The sequence below is a fragment of the Xenopus laevis genome, chromosome 2L, assembly GCF_017654675.1.
Source record: "Xenopus laevis strain J_2021 chromosome 2L, Xenopus_laevis_v10.1, whole genome shotgun sequence".
Lineage (NCBI taxonomy): Eukaryota > Metazoa > Chordata > Amphibia > Anura > Pipidae > Xenopus > Xenopus laevis.
The window spans coordinates 173419621-173442410 of record NC_054373.1 but is presented as its reverse complement, the minus strand read 5'-3'; the positions used below and the strand labels follow the sequence as shown (position 1 = coordinate 173442410).

Sequence of the window (22790 nt, the reverse complement as noted above, 5' to 3'; positions counted from 1 at the left end):
AGTATTCAATAATAAATGCAATAAGTATATGTGTCAAAAAGATTAAAGCAACTTAAATGTTTAAACAATTTCCATTTAGAGGTGCATGTTCCAATTCTAATAAAGGTCGCTGTATCCCTCAAAGTGATAAGGGAATGAACAGAAAACTATAGTGTATCGTTCCTAATACAATCGCACACCCAGGGGCCGATTCACTATAGGTCGAATATCGAGGGTTAATTAACCCTCGATATTCGACTAGGAATTAAAATCCTTCGACTTCGAATATCGAAGTCGAAGGATTTAGCGCAGATAGTTCGATCGAACGATCGAAGGATTATTCCTTCGATCGAACGATAAAATCCCTCGAATCGAAGGATTTTAATCCAACGATCGAAGGAATATCCTTCGATCAAAAAAAGTTAGCCAAGCCTATGAGGGACCTTCCCCATAGGCTAACATTGAGTTCGGGAGCTTTTAGATGGCAAACTAGGGGGTCGAAGTGTTTTTTTAAAGAGACAGTACTTCGACTATCGAATGGTCGAATAGTCGAACGATTTTTACTTCGAATCCTTCGATTCGAAGTCGTAGTCGAAGGTCGAAGTAGCCCATTCGATGGTCGAAGTAGCCCAAAAAAACCTTCGAAATTCGAAGTTTTTTAACTTCGAATCCTTCACTCGTAGTTAGTGAATCAGCCCCCCAGTGTTTTTGGCATATAGAGAATCAGTGTTAAAATAGAGACTTCCACCTTCTTCTTATTATAAGATCTTTTTAGTGAATAGTGCTCTTTTTAAACATCAACTTTCCAGTGACTGACCAGACGAGAGAATTGTGTTACTATTAATACCCACAGTTTGAATCACGAAGGCTCTGGTGATACATTATACTCACAAACATAACAAATTAGCCACCAACTACCAGTACTCTTTCCTCCTTTGTAGACAATAAAGAAAAACATGTGCAGCAACTTTTTTACACTTTTACAAATAATACAATTTCACTCACAAAAGTGAGTTGGCAAATTTTTTCGGTGAAACAGGAGAAATTCGCCCATCGCTACCTACCACATCCCTGCATGGTTGCATTTCTTGGCCAAAGCATTGGTCTCACAGGCTACAACCATATGGATGTATGGCCATTCTTTCTGCAAAATAACTGGGTATGAATCTCGACACACATGCTTAATTTTATTTCATGGAAAGAAACATCATTTTTGAAAGATAATCATGCCATCAATTTCAGGTTAACCTATGATGCCTCCGAAAATAAAACAAATCAACTGATTTCTACAGTTAGAGAATTGAATGCAATCAAACCATATTATCATATTAACCAGCTCACAGTGCATGGAAGCAACCTCACTATGGCTGTTTTGTGCTTTCTATAGAAAGTGTTTGCTTGCTGTTGATTGCTGCTTGTCTACTAGGGCTCAACTTGGACATTATGTTTCATTGCTAGAATTGCTAAATTATGGCCTGCTTCTAGGCACACAGAAAAAAAGACACCTGATTAAAGTTTACATACTGTGGAAAGCTGTTATCATCGTGAATGTTAAAGTTGCTTCTTGTATGGGGAAATTAAGGGAAATTGCTGGCAAACAGATGATTTTGTTCAATGTTTGTTGGGAAATGGATTGGTTGTAGTGCAAACTATGTGCCTTTTGAGACTTGTGTATTACAGATGAAGCCACTTGGATTTGTGAGATAAATGCGTCATGACTCATGGTTAATTGAAGAAACTGCGTTATCTAAAGTCATCTTAACTCATTTAATGCATTTAACCTTTTCATTAGCATACCAAAGCACCATTGTGAACAATGGTGAATGCTTTAATTAGATGGGATGTTGTGACGCAGTTTTCTGTGTTAAATGAGATAAATGGGATATCTGTGTTTAGTTATTCTGTGTCAAACAGACAAACCAAAGTGGCTGCATCTGTATGTCCCGTTGTTTTATTCTGATTGCTCCAATAAAACAGTGCAAGTATGGAATCTCCAGCGTTAGTGGGAGTTGGGAATGGAACTTCACAATCAGCTTCAAGGCCATGCATTACATAGCTTTAATCTATTGTTAGGAACAATCTGGTCTAAAACCACGGACAAATTCATCAAGGGTCGAATATCGAGGGTTAATTAACCCTCGATATTCGACTGGAATGAAGTCGAAGGATTTTGCGCAAATAGTTCGATCGAACGATCGAAGGAATAATTGTTCGATCGAACGATTAAATCCTTTGAATCCAACGATTCAAAGGATTTTAATCCAACGATCGAAGGATTATCCTTCGACCAAAAAAACTTAGCCAAGCCTATGGGGACCTTCCCCGTAGGCTAACATTGGGTTCGGTAGCTTTTAGGTGGCGAACTAGGGGGTCGAAGTTTTTTCTTAAAGAGACAGTACTTCGACTATCGAATGGTCGAATAGTCGAACGATTTTTAGTTTGAATCCTTCGATTCGAAGTCAAAGTCGTAGTCGAAGGTCGAAGTAGCCCATTCGATGGTCAAAGTTTTTTTTCTTCTATTCCTTCACTCAAAGTTAATGAATTGGCCCCTGAGTTTACTGGCAGCTGTTACAGGAAACAATGTGGGTTAGGACCAGCAGTCCATGTGTTCAATTTTCTTTCATGGAAAGAACATAATTTTTTTTTTAAATTATATACATTTTTTTTATTTTATATAAATATAATCATGCCATCAATTTGAGGTTGATGCATCCGGAAATTAAACAAATCAACTGATTTCTACAGTTAGAGAATTGAATGCAATCAAACAAATCAACGCTGGTGAAAACTAGCTAGCGTTAGCCAGTTCGCTCTTTAGTGAATCTGCCCCTTGGCCTGTTTTTGGTCTTTACTTGTTTGCTGTCTGCCCTGACCCTGTGCCTGTTTTTGGACTTTTTTTCTGCCTGCTGCTTACACATTTTTGCTGGAGTCTTGTTTTTCACACTTTCAGTATTAAATTGTTTTGTTCTTAACAAGACCATGTTTGCTAGGGTTAAGCAGCACGTAGGAGCCTATTGGTTAATGCAGTGGGTGACAAAGACAAATATACAAATAGGGCTCTTACACAGTGTCGGACTGGCCCACCGGGATACCAGGAAAACTCCCGGTGGGCCCAGGTGTCAGTGGTCCCTCATGCTGCTAAATTTTTGGTCTATTTCATGGTCATTCCCTATTTCTATGAGAACAAAGAGGCTAAATAGATGGAATAATTGATTATAGTATAAAGAAAACAGACTAGGAAAATAGAGGTTGAGTGAGGAGATGAAGAATAATAATACTGAGAGTGGCCCCTAGTCTAAGGTTTTATGGTGGGCCCCTGTTGTCCCAGTCCGACACTGCTCTGACATGTCTTGTCGTGATGGCAAATAAGGTCTAATTTGTCTCCACTTCAAATAGTGCCAAGCTTGATACAGTTTTTGAGATTTTTAATTACAGCTGCACAGCTCACAAATGCATCTACAGACAATTATATATGTAAATACCCCAGCATGTGCATTTTGGAGAGGAATTTCCCTGTCATCAAGTGAAGATTTAGGGATACATCTTTGGATTTGAGCTGTCGAATTTGTATTTGGCAGTGATACAGATATATTTCCTCTTCTTTTTTTTGTACCCCTTATTTCAGTAAAAAAACACCTTCTCTTGTGAAACATCATTTTTAAAACATTCTCTATTTTGATTAGTAATTAACTATTACAGACCGAGTCTAACTTAGACTGCATTTATATAGGATTATTTGTCGTAAAAACAAATCAAACTGTATATGACTTAATATATCAATTTCGCAGATCTTGCATAACATTGTTACTAGCAAAACTTATTAGAAAATCATAATTATAATTATACTTTTTTTGCTAGAATGAAATGCATTTGTCTAATTGTTCCGTATTTGTATTTAAGATTCTTTCAGATGAAATGCCTGATCTGTGTGGATTTCAGTACAAACCATCTTGCTAAAAAGGAAACTGGTGTAAAGGTAGGAAATTGTTTACACTTTTTTTTTAGAAATGCAATATTCAGGTATGGAATCTGTTATTCAGAAACCCGTTATCCAGAAAGCTTCGAATTATGGGAGACCCGTCTCCTATAGATTTCATTTTGATGAAATAATTAACATATTCAAAAATCATTTCATTTTTCTTTGTAATAATAAAACAGTAGCTTGTACTTGACCCCAACTAAAATAAAATTAATCCTTATTAGAGACAAAACAATCATATTGGGTTTAATTTGTTTTCTAATTTATATTCAGTAGACTTAGGGGCCGATTCACTAAATTCGAGTGAAGGATTCGAAGTAAAAAAACTTTGAATTTCGAAGTATTTTTTGGGCTACTTTGACCATCGAATGGGCTACTTCGACCTTCGACTACGACTACGAATCGAAGGATTCGAAGTAAAAATCGTTCGACTATTCGACCATTCGATAGTCGAAGTACTGTCTCTTTAAAAAAAACTTTGACCCCCTAGTTCGGCAGATAAAAGCTACCGAAGTTAATGTTAGCCTATGGGGAAGGTCCCCATAGGCTTGCCTAAGTTTTTTTGATCGAAGGATATTCCTTAGATCGTTGGATTTAAATCCTTCGAATCGTTCGATTCGAAGGATTTAATCGTTCGATGGAAGGAATAATCCTTCGATCGTACGATCGTAGCATTTGCGCTAAATCCTTCCACTTCGATATTCGAAGTCGAAGGATTTCAATTCCTAGTCGAATATCGAGGGTTAATTAACCCTCGATATTCGACCCATAGTGAATCAGCCCCTTAAGGTATGGAAATCAAATTACGGAAAGACCCCTTTCTCCAAAAAACCCCAGTCCCTGAGCATTCTGGACAACAGGTCCCATAACTGTACATTTAAATAAAATGTAATTTCTTTTGAGAGAGGGTTACTGCTCAGTCAACAAATCATGTGCATTTTATTTAACAATGTCTTTTCAATGATGGAAGGATTTTGTAAAGAATTGCTGGAATTCTCCCCCTTCCCCTACGCATCTTGCATTGTTTTTTGTAGTAAAACCATTTTGCCATAGTTGATCCTGTTTTCTATTGATTTTACTGTGGTGGAACTAAATACTGTCAAGAAGTTTATCTACTAAAGACAAAGGCCCCATATTCAAAGTAAAAACAAACATGTATGTATAAAGAGCAGTCATCCAGTTTCAGCTGCCATCAACAATGGCATGGGTCATGCTTGTAGCATTAAAGGGCTTTAAGATTACTTAACCCTGGTTTAAAGGAGAATGAAAGGCATGTTATACTAGGGATGCTAAAAGTTAGGCTCCCCCAAGTGATTGTATTTGCTTAACTGAAACCCTAGGCCAGTGCTCCTATCAGTAGAAAACTGCACCAGCCAGGGATTCTTCCAGCGAGCACCACGGAGCAATTGTCTTCCTGTTTATTCTTTCTTCTGCGGCTGCACATGCTCAGTAGAGTGAAATCCTGAACTTTAACGAAAATACCGGATATTTCATTTTACTGCATCTGCATTCATACATGCATTTGAAGAAATAAAAAGCAGACTATGGCTTTGTGGTGCTGGAATAGCCAGTGCAGTTTTCTCCTGATAGGAGCACTGGCCGGAGGTGTCAGGAAAGTAGATACAATCACTTGGGTGCTGTCTAACTTTTGGCACCCCCAAAGTTAACGAATAGTTAACAACTGTTATATCTGATAAATATAGGTCATATTTCCTTTCCAGGAACTTTTTTTAATTTTAGAATGCCCTTTTAGGATGGGGGCCTATGAAAAATGTCCAACCATTAGTGATGGGCGAATTTATTCGGCAGGCGCGAATTTGCGGCGAATTTGCGCAATTCGCCACCAGCGAATAAATTTGCAAAAGCCCGCGAAAATTCGCTGCTGAAAATTCGTCGGCGCTGAAAAAAAAGACGCCGGCGTCAAAAACGGTTGTGGGAAATTGGCTAATTTTTCAGCGCCCATCACTACCAACCATCACTGCCCTGATAATGGTACAACTATTTATCAAAATTCAGATTTGTGTAATTTTATAGTTTTTTTTTCTTCTTCAAATAAATTTACAATTGAAACAAAAAACCCACAAATGTAGGAAAATAAGAAAAACTTGAGTAAATGAAATCATGGAAAGAAACTGGAATGCCTCGAATTTGTGGTTTGCTCATTATTTTTAGTGAATTTACAAACGCAAAAAACTCAAAATGAATTAGTTGCTTAAATTTTGGCCAGGACACCTCCCACCTCTGCATAACGTTGCAAACTTTGAGATGATGATATTTTACATTCAAGTTTTCCATGTTATTTTGTTTGCTCAATATATATTGAAAATGTGTTTTTTTTTAAACCATTATTCAAGTTGTGATTTTTAGTGCAAAAAAATAGAAAATGTCTCCCTTAGTGTAAGCTATTTGACTTTCAGTGACTGATTTACAGTATATAACCCTCAAAGGAGCCCAACATAACAGAAACCACTGAAATTGACATGCTTGAAAACTGATTGACTTATTTTGACTTATTATTGACATACTATTTATTTAACATTTTCAATTTGATTTTGTCAGTTTCTTTAGGTTTCTCACATTAAGCATAGGCCTTGACTCTAAGGGGCAGATTTATTAAGGTTCAATGGTAAATTCTAATTCAAATATTTGCATTTTTTTGTGTTAAAACTCACAAATTTGAATTTAAAAGCACCGACTCAAATGTAAATTTGAATGTGAGATTTATCACACCTCGACCATGGAAGCAGTTCTAATTCGAATATTCGCTACCTAAAACCTGCCAAATTAATTGACAAGTCAATGGCAGAGATCCGTTGACCCATTTGAAGATGTTAATTGCCTTCCTGACATTTAAGTCTTTTTCAGCGAAACACTCAAATCGAGTTTCATCCGAATTTGATTCGTTTTTTTATTTGTCAGTAACATTCTTTCGCATTTTAGACGTTCGTGTTTTTTCTTAAATAAGAGAACATTCGATTTTTTAGTACATTCAAATTTATTAGAGTAAAAAAATGCACATATATTCGAAATTCAACCTGTGATAAATATGCCTCTTAAAATACAGAAGGAAGTATTTATTTTAAATGACTGTAGAGAAAGTATTATATTTGTCTCAGCTTGTTGAGAACAATATCTTGTGCATGCCAAAGTGGATTTTGCGAGTTAGTTACTTTGTGTACCAGCTGCTTTTAACAACTCCTTTCAACAATGATATGGACTATGATGTTGTTTGCAGGAGCTATCACTATGTGAATCAAGCTGTTTTTCATTATAATCTTTTGCCATTTTGTAAATGTGCCAATTTTAATGCGACGGTGAGAACGTCAACGTATGAGAATAGTGGAGGTGATAGAAGAAGCATCTGGAGGTGCTGGTTAGGGCAGATTATGGTTTCATCAAGGACAAAGGGAAAAATAATGATCAGAAACGAAAAGCAATTAGGGTTTAAGTGGCTATGTATGAGTTGATGAATAATAGACCCTTTATATTATGAGAAAAGGAAAAATGATGCATGAAAATAAATCTTCTTCATATGCTGTGAGTAAAGCTGTCCATACTGTCCATGTTGAGACTGGGCTAGCCATGTGTTGGGCCAAAACAGGACTGATCCAATTGTCAGCCCAGTGGACAAATATCAGACATGCAGCAGACCTACACAGGCAGTTCAGACAAGGATCACATCAATCTGTTTGCGCAACGGTACTTACAATAAGCTGCCAGACTGGAGGCACTGAATTGGTAGCATTTATAAGTTTGAGTATGACAACTAATCTGATCCGTTTCCCTTTGCTGAAAATTCATGAAACTGCAAAAATTCACCAAAATGCATTGAAGTCCATTGGTGACAACATTTTGATGCACAACCAATTGTGCAACAGATGCGCAACAAATTTTTCCACCCATTAAAGTCTGTTGGGCAAATTCACGAGCCGGCGAAAATTCGCCAGCGATGGCTTTGCGCACATTGCAACACTACGCCAGGCGTAAATTCGTCTGGACAACGCTAATTCACGAAGATCCGATGTTGCGCACAGGGTACCGAATGCTGGCGAAATTACGCTCAGCAGTTCGAAGTTACGCTAGCGTTGGCTAATTAGCATACGCGTGCAGTTAAAGTACAATGGACATATATGCCGCAGCTGCAGCAAATACATTACACTACACAACCCAGGGAACCTTAATAAAATTATATAAAGCCCTACACATGAGCCCACAGTATAGTTTAGGTGCCATATGTTAGCAAATGTAGGGGGGAAGAAGGGTACCCCAAAAAGAATTTACGATCTTTTTCAGTCTATCACCCTTTAAATAGGAAAAGACGCCAGCGTTTTTTTGGGACTTAGAAAGATTTTCAACTTTTTTTTGAGGAACTCCTATCTACTCTATTGCACTTCGCCTGGTCTGAGGTGGCAAAGGCAAGTCTGGCAATAGAGGTAACGGTCAGTAAAATCAAAAACGTGGTGAATTTGAATAGTAACGCTCTTTCGTCAGACCGAAAATTCAGCTTGCATTAGAGTGCAAAGTTGCGTCAGAGTCTATCTCCTTAGCGAAATTACGCTTGCTACTGTTAGTGAATTTTCGCCTTTATTAAATTTCCCCCTATGGATGTAATTTTTGCTGTGAATTTTGGAAAATAATTTTGCTTATCACTACCACCTTTAGGTGATTTTCAATGGAGATTTTCTGGGGACTGGAATACACAGACATAGTTTTATATCTTTAAAGGAACAGTAACACAAAAAAATTAAAGTGTCTTAAAGTAATGAAAATATAATGTACTGTTGTGGTGCACTGTTAAAACTGGTGTGTTGGATTCAGAAACTCAAGTATATTTTATATGAACAAGCTGCTGTGTAGCCATCGGGGCAGCCAAGCGGAGAAAGGAGAAAAGGCAGAGAATACACAGCAGAAAACAGATAAGTGGGATTCTTCAGAAATTATCTGTTATCTACTGTGTATAATGTGCTTGAATGGCTGCTCCCATGGCTACACAGCAGCTTGTTCATATAAACTATAGTTGTTTAATTGGAGCCAACACACTGGTTTTGCCAGTGCAACGCAACAGTACATTGGTTTTCCTTTTAAACACTTTAATTTTTTGGTGTTACTGTGCCTTTAAGGATTATTTTAATGAAAGCAATACTGGAGATTTAAGCAATGTTAATGAGAGATGAGGATAAGAGCTATACAGTACAATTGGTCTTACAGATATAGGAAGCATTATCCGGGAACCCACTATCCACAAAGCTCTGAATCACAGAATGGTCATCTCCCATAGACTCCATTTTATCTAAATTTTTTATTCAAGTTTATTTAATGTTTACAGGATTTTCTAGTAGACTTACGGTATGAAGATCCAAATTACAGAAAGATCCATTATCCAGAAAACCCCAGATCCCAAACATTCTGGATAACAGGTCCCATACCTGAATTATTAATTCTGGGCAAGGTGCAGAGTACTAAAAGTATTTTACCTTGCCTATACTTTTTCATCTTACGTAGTGATGGGCGAATTTATTTGCCAGGCGCATATTCGCGCCGGCAAATCACAAATTTTTCGGCGTTTCACGGATTTTGCAGGAAATCCGCAAATTTTTCAGCGAAATGCCCCAAATTCGCTCATCACTGATCTTACAGTCAGCCCTTCTCCCATGATGCACTTCATTATAGTTACAGAAGTTACAGAGAAGCACATTATTTAGTTGTAAAAAACCAAAAACATGTCGGTTTTACATAAAAGGCCCTGTTATATCACTGAGACCAGAGGTTTGTCCAACATTTGCTTAACTCATTACAAGTATTCTGTAGTATTAGGAGTATCCATGATCGCAATGTAGAAGTTTCTTCCAGGCTGTCCCAAACTACAAATTTTTTGTGATGGGCGAATCTGTGCAGATTTACTTCCACCAAAAATTTACGATTTTACAGCAAAATTCGCAAAATGGCGAAAAATTAACAAAAAGCATTGAAGTCAATGGGCGTCAAATTTTTATACGCGCGACTATTTGGTCCAAATGCATTAAAGTTCATTTTTATGCGCGCGCCAATTTTGGCCGATTTTCGGCCGATTTTTCACCAGCGAATTGTCGTCACAGTTTTGAATTAATTCACTTGCGCTGAAATGTGGAAATTCTTTGCAAATTTGTGTCTCCCAAATTTATTCGCCCATCACTATTGATTTTGCCTCCTGGTTTGGGGGGGGAGGGGGGATGGTGGCAGCCCTGATAGTTTTAAAATCACTGACCTAGTATGAGATCCCTGGTCAGAATGTTTGTACTGTATTAAAAACTGTATTTGACACTTTGTGACTTTAGAGTAAATCCATCATGGTTAATACCCATTACAGTGTTTTAGATCAAACCTTTTATGGAGGACCAATCATTGGTCAACCCCTCCTTATGAGTTGTATTATACTGAGGAACTTGTAAGCAGTGACCCCTTCTTTTTTGACGACAGATACAGGAATACATTTGTGGGCCACCCATTCAGCCAGAACCCCAGGCATATGTAGAGCTAAATGTATTCATTCCATCCAGTTGCTATTTTTAAAGTTGACTGCACTTTTTAAGCAAGATTGAAATCATGCACCCTATAATATATTTCACTGGTTGTGAATGCTTTTTTAAAGCTGAATAACTATAGGTATAAAATATTACATATTAAATGAATTTATAACACATCAAAGTATATCCCCAGGCCATAGATGGCAATTTATATGTGATGACCTTGACACTAATACTGTATTCAACATTATATATTGATATATATCAGTGTTCCATCTCGTAATGTTTGCATAATTCCTCTTTCTTAAAATAATGTATAATTCATAACACACACGCAACAATTTTTTTGCAGTGATTTCAGATAGAGCATAATGCTAGATATTTGGCTTTTGCTAATTTATTTGTTCCATAGCAGTAATAATACACAGGTGCTAATTGTGTTGCTACGTGGCTGCCATCACCTCAGTATGAGTGTGAGCACCATGCTAGCTTTCATTTGTCTTTTTTTGGTATCTTGGACACATTTGAATATAATAGCAACTTTCCTAGTAAACAACCATGGCTTAGTTTGAAAAAAAACGAAGTCCCTCTAAATTCATGAATTTTCCAGCAAAATTCGAGAAACTGCGAACTTGACATCCAAATAATGTTGACACGCAATGGTTTTGATGCAAATGACTTTTCCGATGTGTTTCCAAAATGTTTTGACCTGAAAACCCTGACTTTTATAAGATTATCTGGCTAAACCCAGCACAAACCACAATATCTTCAAATTTGGATAGGGACTTCTCCCATTGACTTATACAGGACCTTGACAGGTCTGAGATGGTGGATTTTATGATTTGGGCTTTTTTCAGCATCGGGGTATAATAAATCTTGAAAAATGTAAGGGTTTTTTTTCATGAGGTTTTGGCCAAAAAGCCAGACGAAAAAAATTCAAGATTTAGTAAATAACCCACTTAGGGGCAAATTCACTAAACGACGAAGCGTCTAACGCTAGCGTGAATGCGCCAGCGTAGCGAATTTTCGTTAATTCGCCGATTCACTAATGGACACTGGCGTAAATTCGCTAGTGTTACTTCGCACCCTTACGCCTGGCGAATTTGCGCAATGGACGTAACTATGCAAATTCACTGACGCGCAAATTATTCTGAACGCTATCTTCGCCACCTCAGACCAGGCGAAGTGCAATAGAGTAGATAGGGATTGCTTCAAAAAAAGTTAAAAAAATTCCTAAGTCCCAAAAAACGCTGGCGTTTTTTCATTTTTTATGGGTGATAGGCTGAAAAAGATTGAAATTTTTTTTGGGGCTACCCTCCTTCTCCCCTACATTTCCTAACTCATGGCAACTTAAGTATACAGTGGGCACATGTGTAGGGCAAAATAAAAATTTTATTTGCTGTTTTGAAGGTTTCCCAGGCTTGTGTGGTGCTGCTACATATTCCTCCATTGTAACTTCAATTTGGCGCCGTATGCAAATTAACCATCGCTAGCGTAACTTCGCTTTGCTTGGCGAATTAACGCTAGCGCAACTTCACAACCTTACACTTCCCCTGAGCGCAACTTCGGATTTTAGTGAATTTGCGTAGCGCTGGCGAAAATACGCCTGGCGAAGTGCGGGAAGCGGGGCTAAGCAGACGCTGGCGCAACAATGAATCTTAGTGAATGTCCCACTTAGAGTCTGCTTTACTCTAGAGCAGGAATCCCCAATCTTTCTAACCAAGGAAGCAGGAATTTAAAAATAAACCCCTGCTTTGAGGCACCTGGGAGCAACAACAAATAGATAAGTAACATGTTGCTTACAAGCCACTGGTTGGGGATCACTGCCCTAGAGAGACAAAATCTTTAGCTTATTCACAATGAATTTTGTTTAGGCATTAATGCTCATTTGAGGATCAATTGCCCACTGCACTTTCTGATGTAAATGAGCCATAATGTCCTCTGGAACATAGGGAGCCATGTTTTAAGGCATTTAAGAATGAGAAACAAAAATTTGTGGTGTGTAGCATATGCAGTTACAATGGGGTTTCATTTACTCAACACAGAGTAATGTGATGCATCAGCCCCCGTCTCACCTTGTCCATAATGCTAGACAGGCACTGGTTGTACCAATCATACACTGAATATGGTAAAGTTAAAGCTACTGTCTATCTGGTGCTCTACCCAACGCTGCTCCATACTGCTTGCAGAATATCTTTTTAAAGGAGAAGGAAAGGTTAAAACCAAGTAAGTCTTATCAGAAAGGTCCACCTACAAATACCAATAAACCCTCAAAATAATGCTGCTCTGAGTTCTCTGTCAAAAGAAACACTGAATTTCTTTCCTTCTATTGTGTACACATGGGCTTCTGTATCAGACTTCTTGCCTTCAGCTTTAACCTCCTTGCCCCGGGCGTGAGCATGCTCAGTTTGCTCCTCTCCCCCCCTCCCTTCTCTGCTGTAATCTGAGCCTAAAGCTGAGTGAGCAGGGAGAGACTCAGGCAGGAAGTGATGTCACACCAAGCTAATACTGCAGCTGGTATTCTAACCAAACAGAGAGCTTCTAGAGCTTTTTACTCAGATATGGTAAAACATTCTACAGAATAAATATAGCATTCTAGCTTGCACTATTGCAGCTAATCTATAGGCAATAAAATGCCTCCGCAGCTTTCCTTCTCCTTTAAGCAAGACTTTATTTTAAACATATGTAAAACATAAATCTGACATTTGAATGTTCTTTTCAGAAGGCATTACAAAGAATAAACAGCCTCACTTTGCTTAGAATAAAATATTCCCTCGAGACTAAAGGTGTTGCATAAAAATCCCACTTTCAGATTTACCACCAGACACAGGACTTTGATTCGAAGAATTAAACGCTAACAGCATCTCAGTTGATTTTCCGAAGATCTGAGCAGGATAGAACAAAATTCAGATTGAAGACGTTCAAGAGCACCCACAGTCATCATAATGAAAGATTGTAACTTTAGGCTAAGTGGAAGCAGGTGTTGTAGCTTCCTAGCAAAATGAGTTCCTTGCTCCAAATACATTATTGGCTAAAATTATACATTGCTTTAGGTTATTTTTTTAAAAGTAAACCGAGATACCTCCTTAAAGGAGAAAGTATTTAACATGCCTCGTAAGTTGCTCGGTTTTGGATAGCAACTCTAATTCCATGTGAAAGCTGAGTTTATTATCAAGGCATAGAGGCTTTGTCTTGGCCTGGGTAGAAATGATCCAAGTCATTCCGTAAGGGGGTTATGAAAGTGCCAGTAGAATGGAACATTCCGTTTATGTCCTAAAGTGATAACTATGTAAACTCAGTCGGGATTCTCAAATTGGAATGGTAAGAGGATATTTCAGGAGTCATAAGAAACATCGTAAAACATCAATCAAAGCCAGTGTGAGATATACCGCAGAGTTTCAATGGAGGCTGCGGGTTATCAATAGGCAAATCTTGCATTAAATTCCAACTACTTACCAGCCATAACAGCTCAGCCGACATTATTAACAATCAACAAAAGAGATGAGTGAACTTTTTTTGCACGGTTTCACCAGCAGTGAACATTTTCACTAATCCGTGCTAGAATTTGTATTCTGTTTAGCAGGACGCAAAGCCCTATCGGCATTACAGGTACAGGAAAAGTCATATGGAAACCCGTTATCCAGAAATCTTCAAATTAAGGAAAGGACATCTTCCATATGGGGCAAATTCACTAAGCGCCGAAGTGCCTAACGCTAGCGTGAATTCGCTAGCATTGGGCATTTTCGTTACTTCGCAAATTCACTAACGGACAATGGCGTAACTTCGCTAGTGTAACTTCGCACCCTTATGCCTGGCGAATTTGCGCAACGGACGTAACTACGCAAATTCACTAACGCGCGCATTATTCTGAACGCTACCTTTTACGCCAGACTTCCTTCGCCACCTCAGACCAGCGAAGCGCAATAGAGTAGATAGGGATTGCTTCAAAAAAAGTTAAAAAATTTTCTAAGTCCCAAAAAACGCTGGCGTTTTTTCTTTATTATGGGTGATAGGCTGAAAAAGATCGAAAAAATTTTTGGGGCTCCCCTCCTTCCCCCCTACATTTCCTGACTCATGGCAACTTAACTATACAGTGGGCACATGTGTAGGGCAAAATAAAAAATTTTATTTGATGTTTTGAAGTTTTCCCAGGCATTTGTAGTTCTGCTACGAATACTTCCATTGAAATTTGAATTTGGCGCCGTATGCAAATTAACCATCGCTTGCGTAACTTCGCTTTGCTTGGCGAATTAACGCTAGCGCAACTTCGAAACCTTACGCTACCCCTGAGCGCAACTTCGGATTTTGCAGCGCGCTGGTGAAAATACGCCTGGCGAAGCGCGGCGAATGGGACTCCAGCGCAACTACGATTTTTTGTGAATGTCCCACATAGACTCCATTATATCAAATAATGCAAATGATTTCCTTTTTCTCTGTTATAATAAAACAGTAGCTTGTACTTGATCTCAACTAATATATAATTAATTCCTACTGGAGGCCAAATAATCATATTGGGTTTATTTAAAGTTTACGTTATTTTTTTAGGTATAAAGTTCCAAATTACGGAAAAATCCCTTATCCACAAAACCCCTTGTATCAAGCATTCAGGATAACAGGTCCCATACCTGTATAAGAAATTATCCATGCATTTTGTTTTACATGTAAAATGTGTTTTTGCACTGGAAAATACAGGGGAGAAAACACCAATGTCATAACAGTATTAGAATTTCTCCATGACTTTCATTTCCCAGGGAAAAAAATAAATTTTTGTGCACTGGGTAAAACTGCAGATACAACACCTGTCTAGAATGCCAAACAAATCACTTCATCAGTACACTTTGGACACGCACTGCAGGAACTCCTCGGATGCGGTGTAAGATCAAAGAAGAAACTTTTATCTAACATCAAGTAACACCTTACATGTTTTGTGTTTTTCCAAGGATTGTGGAAATACACAAAATGCATAAGGTGTTACTTGATGTGAAATAAGTTTCTTCTTTGATCTTACACCGCATCCGAGAAGTTCCTGCAGTGCGTGTCCAAAGTGTATTGACAAAGTGAAGTCTTCTCCCCAAGCTACAGGTTCGGGCGCAGAACCCGGACCTCCAACGGAGAGTTGTGAGTGACCCTGACCGTTAAGAGTATATTTGAGTTAAAATAAGCGACGAGTTCGGGGAAATTGCACGCGAACCATATGTTATACTTGGTGAGCACTCAATTTAGAAATGCATAAATGCAAAATTGAAATATCCAAGTAATGAAGTGGAATAGGAAAATGGATTAAGTTTGTAGCACCTGTACTAATCTGGTATTAGTTTTTACTGCCAAACAAAGTCTCCTGTAGGTTGCCAGTCCACACAGGGGCTACCAAATATACAATCACAGTCCTTATTTGGCACCCCAGGGGTGTGTTGCTCCCCCACTATTTTTACATTTGAATGTGGCTCATGGGTATCAAAGGTTGGGCACACCTGGTATAGAGCCATATGGAGGGGCACAAGGGCAAGAGCACTAAGAGGTGCAAGATCACAACTTTTATTGCTCATTTTGTAATCACTTGCAGTCTATATTGGCTGCAGCCTACACAGAGAACCCAATGTGGGCTCCTGGCACTCTGTACCTTGCTCTTGCGAATGATGCATAAGTTAAGGGGCAGCATGAGAGTGGCCTTCACCCTCCCCCTCTTAAATGTACACGACTGTACTGACAGAGACTAAAATGATGCTTGATTGGCACTAGAAACTGGACCACAACAGCTGAAAAGAGCAGTAAACTTTTTCCTTAAAAAGTCCTAAAACATATAACAGAAAATGCCTTATGCATTTTGAGCCCATAACATTTTCAAGATAATGCAACTGGGCTGTTTAGATTATGCAGGTATGGGACCTGTTATCCAGAATGCTCTGGACCTTGGGTTAAGGATCTTTTTGTAATTCGGATCTTCATACCTTAAGTCTAATAGAAAATCATATAAACATTAAATCAACCCAATAGGCTGGTTTTGTCTCCCTTTGAATCCCCTTGACAAAGGCCTGGCCATTCTCATTTTCCTGGTAGGTGTATCCGCTCCTTGCTGGTTTCTTGCTTGCTATGTATAACTAATGAGTGGGTTATATTCTATGCGATTTTTTTAATACTGTACAAATTGTGCCATGTGTTGTATGGCGTTGTCTATATAAAATGCCTTTTTCTGCATAAAACTAAAAATTATTTTTTCAAACCACTCTCTCTCTAAATTGCATTTTGTTTTGAGTGTGCGAACATACAGACATTTAATATTGATACAGGTTACCTGCAGTAGGGGTAACATTTGTTTCTGCACCTCTTATCATTTCTTGAAAATTTTGGTGTGCCCTCCATCCATTATTAATTCTAAGGATTAATTATATCTCAGTTGGGATCAAGTACAAGATATTGTTTTGTTATTACAGAGAAACAGGATCTAACTTTTAAAAATCTGAATTATTTGCTTAAAATTGAGTCAATGGGAGATGGCCCTTCTGTAGTTTGCTTTCTGAATAATGGGTTTCAAGATAATGGATCCAACACCTACAATCACCACACTATTATTGCCTATTAAGGATTGCTAGATTCTTTGTATAAAGAGATTCTTAGGGGCAAATTCACTAAGATTCGAAGTTGCGCCAGCGTCCGCTTCGCCGCACTTCGCCAGGCGTATTTTCGTCAGCGCTACGCAAATTCACTAAAATCCGAAGTTGCGCTCAGGGGAAGCATAAGGTTGCGAAGTTGCGCTAAAGTTAATTCACCAAGCAAAGCAAAGTTACGCTAGCGATGGTTAATTTGCATATGGCGCCAAATTGGAGTTACAATGGAGGTATATGTAGCAGCACTACACAAGCCTGGGAAACCTTCAAAACAGCAAATAAATTTTTAATTCTGCCCTACACATGTGCCCACTGTATAGTTAAGTTGCCATGAGTCAGGATATGTAGGGGGGAAGGAGGGGAGCCCCAAAAAATGTTTTGATCTTTTTCAGCCTATCACCCATAAAAAAAGAAAAAACGCCAGCGTTTTATGGGACTAAGAATTTTTTTTTAACTTTTTTTGAAGCAATCCCTATCTACTCTATTGCACTTCGCCTGGTCTGAGGTGGCGAAGGAAGTCTGGCATAAAAGTAGCGTTCAGAAAAATGCGCGAAGTAAAGCGAAGGGTGCGAAGTAACACTAGCGAATTTACGCCAGTGTCTGTTAGTGAATCGGCGAATTAACGAAAATGCACTATGCTAGCGAATTAACGCTAGCGTTAGGCGCTTCGTCCTTTAGTGAATTTGCCCCATAGACTTTATAAAGTGCTTGCTCGTACCTTCAGTGCAATTGGACTTTGGTGGATGGTGCACATGATCCCTTTTCTTAGATCTTGCTTTGGGCTGTTAAGCAAAGGACTTTCTTTGTGCAAGGAAACACATATTACCCCCACACAGGTCACCATTCATAAATGCGGCCCACAAACGTACCAGCTGTTTAATCTAGTAGGAAAAGGCAGGTACCAAGAACCAAGAGACTGGGTACTTCTCTCTACAATGTTGTGTTGCACATTAACCCTGAAACTTCGTCACATTACGACATATGCTAGCAAGCTTCACCCCTTCTGTTCTGTCTATCCCCACATACATCTTTCAGTAACTACCTATATCAATCTTACTATGTGGCAGAGAATGTGTGCTTGATGAGGTGCATAGGAACGGAGGCTGCGTCCATAATGAACTGGAACAGGAACAGTCTGTCAAGAGAAAGGACACTTGACAGCTGCTATGGCCATACATAAGAGACTGGATTACAATATTGGCAGCATCATGTGTGAGAAGCATTTTCTCTAGGTGAAAGCCAAGGAATTCTGCAAGTGACTGCTTTCTACATGGCATAAAGGAAAGTGTGATGGTACATTGGGCAAGGAGATTAATACATTAATAAAGTAGAAAAAGAAAAGTAGTTACTTTTCTGTGTTGGAACAGAGTTTGCATGTTCTACATAGGGTTGCCACCTTTTCTGGAAAAAAATACCGGCCTTTCTATATATTTATCTTTTTTCCTTATTAATAATATTGGGATCAGACATCATTTTTACCGGCCAGGCTGGTAAAATACCAGCTAGGTGGCAACCCTAGTTCTACAGTAAATTGCCTGTACTGGGATACTGTCATGGCAAAAAACATGGCCTAAACTAGGGATACCCAGAGTAGGCAAGTGCTTCTCCTACCACCTAGTCCACTCCCCTCTCGCCGGTTTGGTGCGGTCATCCTTTTTTTGCACATGGGGTTTTCCATGCAGACGAGTTTTTTTACTGCTGTACTACAAGTTGGAGTGATGTCATCCCCTCTATTCCCCCGCCCCCCAGCAGCTCATCAGCAGAACAATGGAAAGGTAACCTGATAACAGCTCCCTGACACAAGATAACAGCTCCCTGGTAGATCTAAGAACAACACTCAATAGTAAAAATCCATGTCCCACTGAGACACATCCATCTACGTACATTGAGTAGGAGAAACAAGTGCCTGCCAGAAAACAGTTCCATCCTAAAGTGCTGGCTCTTTCTGAAAACATATGACCAGGAAAAGTGACCTGAGATGCACCTACACGTCATTAAATAAAATACACTTGTTAGATTAGAAATTTTATATGGTAGAGTGAATTATTTAGTGTAAACAGTGTAATTTAGGAATAAAAATCACACCATAAAAATCATGACAGAATCAATTTAAGCTTTTCTGTAGTTAATTAATAGGAACATGAATTCTATTATGTTACATAATGCTGAGATGACACTCTGTTATAAAGCTTTCTGGCTGGAAGTCTCCAAACCACAGCCACCCAAGCCATATTGTCATACATGCAATAGTAAATGATACAAAACATATCTGATTTCACACCAACATAACACTACACAACAGTATGTTCATCCAAGTTAGTGAATTAGTCAACTGAACTGAACTTGACCTCTTGCATGGTGGACCTCTGAATGATTATTTTGCAATATATAAGGCTGTAAACCAACATTGGAGACAAGGGTCCCATACTGTAAGGCGTCCTCAGCGCGTCCAAGATGGCGGCGCCCAGAAGAGGCCATGCGGCCATCAGACGCTAGCATAACACTGGCGTTTTTATGCAGCGCATCCTTAGATGCTGGCGCATATTCTGGCGCATATTCTGACGCACATCCTGTGACGTCACCTAGCGCGTTTTGGCACGAAAATCCACCTATTTAAGGTCGCCAGAAGGTTCTCTCAGTGCCCGAGTATAGGTTCTTCTATCTAGAGTTCCTGGGTGTTTTCGTATGATTGATTCTTGATTCTCGACCTTTGTCTGAAACCTCGACTTTGATTCTTCGCTGCCTGGACTGACCTTTGCCTGAAACCTCGACCACGAAATCTTGCTGCCTGGACCGACCTTTGCCTGAACTGACGATTCTTCTGCCTAATCCATTGTACCGCGAACTGTGTTTGCCTATTGGCTTCCTCCTTGGTCCGCACTCCAAATTGTGCCTACACATACACATGGCAGCTGTGTCATCAGTCCTCAACTATGGCTCACCCGGGAACAATATGGCCTAACATTTTGGCTTACATTCTAGCCAGCAATCAGTCATTGCAATATGACTAACTATTTATGTGGTTTGGTCAACTTTAAGCCTTATGCATGCTAAATATTCCTGTCTGATATAACTCAGACTGCTTGTACTTTAAATATTATATTAGTGGTTGTGGATCTATCATTTTTTCACTAAGAAAAAGTGGTTTATTTTATCTGTATTTTGTTGAAGTGAAGGGAAAATCGAACTGAAAATGGCAGTATTCATAGAATGATTCAAGATTGATGTACGTAATGATGATGTACATGAATTTCTGTAAGGTGTGAGAAGCTTTTTTTTGGGGAAATAGCTATGGTTGGCAGGTAAGCAGAGGATCATGTTCATAAAGATAGGGACACAGACATGACATGGTAACATAGTAAGTTAGGGTGAAAAAAGACACACGTCCATAAAGTTTAACCTTTTAGTTTTTTTTTTTAATCTGCCTAACTGCCAGTTGATCCAGAGGAAGGAAAAAAACCCATCTGAAGCCTCTCCAATTTGCCTCAGAGGGGGAAAAATTCCTTTCTGACTCCAAAATGGCAATGGGACTAGTCCCTGAATGTAATAAAAAATACATACCCTGGTGGTCTAGCGGGCCGGCCGGGACACCCGCCACGCCGGTCTTCACTTCCTATTGCGCCGGTGAACTGAGGAGGTGCGCGGCGCGCCTCTGGTATTTTTATAGGTGCAGGCCCGCTGGTTGATTGGCTAGACTACAGAAAGCTTCAAATTTCTTCCACCAGCCTAGCCAATACTCTTGAGGCTGTACCATACCTCCCAACTGTTCCGTTTTGAGCGGGACAGTCCCGCTTTTGACAGCTCAACCCTCAGTCCCAGCTTGTTACTGAAATGTCCCGACTTTCTGTTTGATCTCCTGCACAGAACAGTCAGAAAAAGATACATATAAGTTTATAACTTAATTGGCTTTTGGCAGAGAGCCCAGAACAGCCACCAGGTGCACTTGGAAACTTTTGTAACAATTTCAGATAAGCAAATAAGCAATTGTAACAATTTAAGATAAGCAGGTCTCTTGGGGAAACTGTGACTTGCAGCTCAATTCACCTTCATAAGCAAAACTGTAATAATACAGAAAAACGTGTTCAAACTTTCATAACCTGTCAAATTTTGTAAAACGACCATGGTAATTAGGGGGTGTGGCTACAAAACAGGCCTGTCCCTCTTTCTATTTCCGCAATGTTGGGAGGTATGCTGTTCCAGGACTTAAATCTTGAGGGGAAAAATAGGAAGCACCCCCCGCCTCTTCTCTTGATTCTTTATTATCATTCAGGTTTGGGAAGGCTTAGCCTTTACTTGCCTTAATCTGCCCATGTTAATTGGTTGTCCACAAGTGTAGTGAGTAAATTGCAATTTAAAGTGCAACTGCATGTCTTTTTCCCTTATTGCGGGTGCAAAGGGGCATTGGATCTGACACGATTGCAATTCAGAGTCGGATTGGGCCAGCGGGACACAGGGAAAAAACCCGGTGAGCCCTGTCGGCCTAGACCTGCTTCCTGCAAAAATGATGTTCAAAAAAATAACCCTGATTGCATTGCACATTGTTTCTAATTGGGCAAAAATCACATATTGATGAAAGTACTCTAATGAAAGTGATTTTATGCGCAACTGACTGCAGGGAAAAATGCAATTTGCCCACTGCTTTTGTGGTCGCAAATGACCCTCTTTTATGTATTTTAGTGATACAAGCCCTATGGAAGTACTAGACGTATTCATAATTACAGATATTAAATCATTTCCACCAAAAAGTTATATGTAATGTTCCCTAATATAACCTAAAAGGTTCAAACGAAATGTAGATGTATCTTTCGTGTTTGAGCATATAGCCTGCAGGTAAGTATGTACTATAAAACATTTATTATACTTGCCATGTTTATAGTCGAGATTTTACAGCAAAAGAAAACAAATATATACGATGAAAGCAAATCCCGAGTAAGAAGTGCTTTTATTTTCATCTGTATTTACACATACAATTTTTTTTTCCCGTTAAGCCAATTACACGACTGCGTTGATTGCGGCTCTTGCGAAGTCCTATAAGAGACACTTATTGTATTAGAAATTGTATGTAGGCAGCTTAGGTGAGCTTGTGCAGATCATAAAGATAGAATTCAGTTCATATAGGTCATTTACCAGCTTCACCCCAGGCTTCCCGAGCTGCAGTACAGTATAATTCTCTAAGATGTTGGAAATGTCACCTTGATTAGGATTCTTCACAAATATAGCACCGCTCAACCTTTAATATTTTATCAAGCTATGAATTAAAGTCTCCTGTAAGTACAGGCTGGTTGCTTTTCCCTCTGTGTGAGTGTTTTATGCTCTGAATGTTGTAATCGCTCAGTGTTGCAGTAAGTGCATTAAATGAACGCCAGGCAATCAGTCAGAGCAAGGGTTCCCAGGTTTTAAATGCAACACGATGTGGGAACTGCAATTGTTTTTTGTTGTTGCTTCCGTGTACTCCTATTCAAGTTTTAACCATCCCACTGTTGTTCTTCTACAGTTTCCAGCATATTCCTTTTATTTTAAAGGGATTTTTCACCTTTCAATTACATTTTAGTGTGATGTACAGTAGAGCAGTGTCAGACTGGGATGCCAGGAGCCAACCAGAAAACCTTAATCTGTGGGCCCACTTTCCAAACTATTATTCCTCCTCTCTTCACTCAACCTCTTTATTATCCTAGTATTTTATCTCTACATCCTATACTCAATTCTTCCATTATTAAGCCTCTT

At 39.1% G+C, this 22790-nt stretch overlaps 1 protein-coding gene across 1 annotated transcript in view; it reads left to right on the top strand.

Moving 5' to 3' along the window:
• The window catches only part of LOC108707575 (contactin-5), an 879452-nt gene that overhangs the window by 219653 nt on the left and 637009 nt on the right, over nt 1–22790 (top strand). The window contains exon 2 of the mRNA XM_041582695.1: nt 3880–3955. The gene's annotated coding sequence lies outside the window, so the exon portion shown is untranslated. The remainder of the gene's footprint in view (nt 1–3879; nt 3956–22790) is intronic.